Below are 5530 nucleotides of genomic sequence, written 5' to 3'. Positions count from 1 at the left end.
CAATTTAGATAGTGCTAGAGATACATTTCTTACTACGGATGCAAGTAACAAAGGCCTAGGTGCCACTTTGTCCTAAGTGGAAGGAGGGAAAGAAAATATTATAGCCTTCGCCTCCAGGACAATGAAGGAAGCAGAATTTAACTAATACACTATCGAAAAGGAGGCCCTGTCATGTTTTTGGGCCACTAATCACTAAATATTTTTTGGGGGATTACCATTTGTGCTAAGAACAGATCATAAACCCCTTGTGCCATTATTTTCAACCAAGGACATTGAGAAAACCACACCCAAAATAAGTAAATGGCTAATATCTTTGCAGAGTTTTAATTTCAAGGTTGAGTATGTACCAGGCATCAAAAATCTTGTAGCTAACTTTCTCTCTCGTCTTCCTATTGATAAGTAGAAGGGAGATATTGAACAAGATTTTGATGTTTGCAAGTTGCCATTCCTGCCATTTTAAAAAGGGATTGGGAAAACCACATGTCAGACGATGTATCCTTAAGATTGGGCAGAGAAAACATACCGAAGGGGTGGCCCAGGAGATGTGAAGACCTCCCTGTGGAGATGCAACCATACTGGAATGTGAGAGAACAGCTGTCCATAGAATTGAATAATATTTTTAAGTCAGACAAAGTTATATCCCCAGAAAAACCGAGGAGGCGCATTTGTGAGATAGCTCATGAGGGCCATTTAGGTAGGAACCTTACTAAAAGCAAACTTCAATATGGATATTGGTTTCCATACATGGATACTATGATAGAAGAGTTAGTGAAAGTCATGCTTGTGGTCTCAGTGACAAGTCTAAAAGCACTAGAAAAACACCACTGGAACCTGAGGAAATTCCCATCATAGCCTGGGATAATCTAGGTTTTTATATAATTGGGCCTTTACAAATTTCTAGTTTGCATGAGAGATTCATCTTAGTTTTGGTTAATTACTTCTCTAAATGGACTACTGTTAAATTTGTAAATAAGGTTGACACAAAAACGATCATATGTTTTCTGTCCAAAGTATTCACCAATGAAGGAATTCCGCACACCCTCATTACAGATAATGGAGTTCAACTAGTGTCACAAAGAATGTAGGAATTTCTAGTCAATCTGGCCAATTGTACTCCCCTATATTGCCCCAGTGTAAATGGTTTAGTGGATCGTTGTAACAGAATGATCAAAGATGCTTTGCAATTGGTCATGGTCTCTTCTAAGCCAATAATTCCGTTGATTAAAGATAGGCTATGATCTTATCACATCACACATAACAGTGTGACAGGTTACTCCCCATTCTGTTTATTAAGAGGTCACAAGACAGGTTCCAAATTATCTGCGAATTGGCTGTTTGAAAATAACTTGTTTGAGTGGAATAAGCAAGAGGCTAGCGAGAAAATTTTGCCGCATCAAAAGAAATACAAGCAAGACTATGATGACAGATGCGGTGTCAAACAACGTCAATGGAGGGTGGAACAATGGGTCCATATAAAGAAACCCAACACAAATCAGAACAAGTACAATAAATACTATGGTCCTGAGAGAATAAAGGAAATTGGGAAAAATGTGGTAATAATGGCAGATGGATGCATGTGGAGCAAGGATAGATTGGTTCCACATCTTGGGCAAGGCAATCACAATAAGAGTTGCACAATGTTAATTTTCAACCCACCACTGGCGGTGTCAGACAAAGTAAATGGAAAATATGTTCTCCCCTAAGTAACACAAAAACTTGTAAATGAATTAAGCTTCTTTCATGTCCGGTGTATTCCTCTCAGGTACTTAATGTTCACAGCTGTAAAAAAAAAAAGTATTTGGTAATCTCTATTATTATTATTTTTTCTGTTTTGTTTCCTTATATTTTATATAAATTTTCCGCTAAAGTTGTTTGATAAGGGAGATGTGTTATAATCTCCCATCTTTGTTGTATAGACACCTAAGTGTTTTTCTTCCATTTCATTTACAATGGTATACTCTGTTCTTCCTGCGTGTTTGAGACTTTGGTTCTTCCTTAGCACCCCAGGGAGTGTGTCTTAGAATGTTGGACATTGAGGCTGAGGGAAGTTGGACATGGCTGTTGTTAATCTTTCTGATGAAATAAACCAACGTTTGAACCTCATCAATCATCTTAGTTATTATTCACTTCATATACCAAGGCTTTACTGGCCTTCACACGATCAAGAAGAGTATAACCGAAGATTAATGCTCATCAAACAAAAATCTTCAATTCTTAACAAAATTACTTATATTGAACCCAGTAAATTGTAGGAAGCTGGCTCTGTAGATACTATACCAAAGTGAGGTATAGTGTGCACAGAGTCTAACGGAACCCAAAAGGTAGTGTAACGCCCTGAACGTCTCAGGATCGTTTAACAGACACGATAATGAGAACGCAACCACTTGTGAAGGTTTAGTTATTTTAATGAAGGCAAAAATAATACAAGGACTAAACAAAGGTTATAGTCACTGGAATCCTCCAGGCTAAGTACGTTACCAGCCCACAGCACGGATGGTCCTAGCCGTCCTCTGCATATACGCCGATCCCGGCGTATGCCAACAGAGGGCAGAAATGAAATGGCCGACAATGCCAATCTGTAGGCTGTGAGGGGCACGAAGAGTGTTGGGGAGAATCGAGGAGTCAGGGAAACACCCAGCCGGGGTCTCTACCTGAAGGGAGCAGCCGCTCAACCTCTTCCTCAGACTGCACCGGGACGCGGAGTCACCTCCTGGTGATGCGTCACCGATACCCCAATCACAAGCAAAGAAGACTGAACCGAGAGCAGCCGCTCGATCGATCGATCGATCCTGTGGACTTCCGAGTCTGTAACGCGGCAAACACCTCCTGCGTTACAGCTGGCAGTCCCTGTATCTCTGGTCGGGCTGGGAGTTACGACTCCAACCAGCAAAAGCGCCACTGCGCTTTGACTCAGCCGAGTCAAAAAGCGAAGCTCAATGGTTATCCGGTAGAGCTTCCGGGTCCTTCACAGGTGACGATGGGGCAAGACACGGCCCAGGGAGTAACGACTCGACCTACCTCCGTTCTTGCCTTACTGGAGCACCACTCCGGAACACTGCTCTTCACTAAGCAGGTACGTCGGTGTAAACACAATATCCGACAGCGTTGTACCTCCCGGTTCCTCCCTTTATAGGGCGTGTTTTCCTTGAGTTATGTAACAGCTCTCCTGTTTACATAAGGGCGTGTTTTCCTTGAGTTATGTAACAGCTCTCCTGTTTACATAAGGGCGTGTTTTCCTTGAGTTATGTAACAGCTCTCCTGTTTACATAAGGGCGTGTTTTCCTTGAGTTATGTAACAGCTCTTCTGTTTACATAACCTCTCAACCGCTAAGCATCCTGGGAGATGTAGTCCGTTTTCGCTGGTTACCGTTTTCCTCCCCTCGCATGACAGGAATTCTTGACAGTACATCCTCCCTCTCAGCGGCTCCCCACGGGTCCAGCGCTGGCAGGAAAACGCCGATGGAACAAGGAGACCAAGCGCGGAGCATGAACCCCTTCAGCCGGTTCCCATGACTGCTCCTCCGGGCCATAGCCTTTCCATGCAACCAGGTACCACTGCTTCCCCCTGCGCCATTTGGACGCCCGTATGCCCGACACTTCATACTCCACCTCCGACTCCACGCATACCGGCCTAGGTGTCCCAGACGGCTTGGAGGGCGCTGATTTGAGCAATGATACATGAAAGACAGGGTGTATCCGCAATGACTGGGGCAAGCACACCTTCACGTTCACGGGACCCATACACTTGGTAATTCGATAGGGGCCTATGTACTTGGGATGGAACACACTGTTCTTTCGAAACCTCATGTTTCTTGTGGATATCCAGACGTAGTCTCCAGTGCGGTACAGTGGCCCGGGCCTTCTCTTCCTGTCTGCCGTAGCCTTGTATCTTCTCTTGGCCTCTATTAGGACAGCCCTTGAGCGCATCAACGTGTCTTTTATGTGTGCCACCCTGTCCGCTGTGGCGGGAATCCTGTTCTCTCTGAACGGATGTAGAAATGGCAAGAACCTGGGATGTTGGCCATAGTTGCTATAGAACGGAGATGCCTGTGTGGAGCTGTGAGTGGCGTTGTTATAGGCTATCTCTGCAACCCATAGCAAGTCGACCCATTCTTCCCTGCCCTGGTCCACAAAACATTCGCAGATACTGTTTGAGCGTTTGGTTCAGGCTCTCGGTTTGGCCGTCCGTTTGAGGGTGGTAGCTGGTGGACAGGGCGGTCTTAACATGCAGCGCAGTGCAACAAGTCTTCCAGAATTGCGCAGTAAACTGCGACCCCCGGTCCGACACGATCACCCCAGGTAATCCATGCAGTCGTACCACATTTTTTAGGAGTAGTGACGCCAATTCCCCGGCCGTAGGGACTCTCTTGCAGGGGATGAAGTGCCCCATTTTCGTCAAGTAATCCACCACCACCAGTATTGCCGTCATCCCCTGGTCTACCGGTAGGCCCACCACGAAGTCCAGTGATATGCTATCCCATGGTCTATCCGGGGTCGGAAGTGGATGTAAGAGCCCTTGGGTTCGGCCATGGTCGGCCTTCATGGTAGCACACGTAGGACACTCCTGTCCCCACCTCCTGACATCCACTCTCATGGTTGGCCACCAGAAATGCCGTCCCATGCTAGCCACCGTTTTTTCAAAGCCCAAATGACCTGCGCATGGAGAGTCATGGCACCAGATGAATGCTTGTTTCCTTAGCCTAGGCGTGGGTATCAATAGGCACCTACCCTTCAGGGGTATCCCGTCCTTCAGCTGCCATTCTCTGTGACTGAGGAGCCACCTCCGCCATGCGAATGACCTGATCCCTCTCTTTATTCCCCTCAGGAAAGTATCCGGTTGGATAACCCCCAATACCATCCTCGGGGAAATGATGGAATGCTCGGTCGCAGGCAATGGTTCCTTAACTGCAGATTGACGGGACAGGGCGTCCGCCTTCCGGTTTTCCGTCCCCGGCCGATATGTGATGCGGAAGTTGAACCCCGAAAAGAAGATCATCCACCGCAGCTGTCTGGGAGAAAGGTGTCTTGTGGCCGTCATGAACTGTAGGTTCCGATGGTCCGTGTACACCGATACCACATGTCTTGCCCCCATCAACCAATGCCTCCATTCGGTGAAGGCGTCCTTGATTGCGAGAAGCTCCTTCTCCGCAATATGGTAGTTGCGTTCGGCGTCGTTGAGTTTGCGGGACATGTACGCAACGGGATGAAGCACCCCTGTGTCGTGGTTGCGTTGGGACAAGATAGCCCCCAGCGCCACATCCGATGCGTCCGCTTCCACCACATAGGGGAGATCCGGATCGGGGTGAGCCAACACCGGCGCCTTACCAAAGGCGCTTTTCAGGGCCTCAAAGGCTTTGTTCGCTTCAGGGGACCAGACAAACTCCTTGGACTTCCTCAGTAGCTGTGTGATTGGGGCCACCAATCCTGAAAATCCATCTATAAACCGCCTGTAAAAGTTGGCGAAGCCAATGAAACTTTGGACGTCCTTCACGCTTTGGGGCACCGGCCATTCTTTCACCGCCTTGATCTT

This window comes from Triturus cristatus, chromosome 6, assembly GCF_964204655.1.
Source record: "Triturus cristatus chromosome 6, aTriCri1.1, whole genome shotgun sequence".
In the NCBI taxonomy this organism is placed as follows: Eukaryota; Metazoa; Chordata; class Amphibia; order Caudata; family Salamandridae; genus Triturus; species Triturus cristatus.
This window is presented reverse-complemented; position numbering follows the sequence as displayed.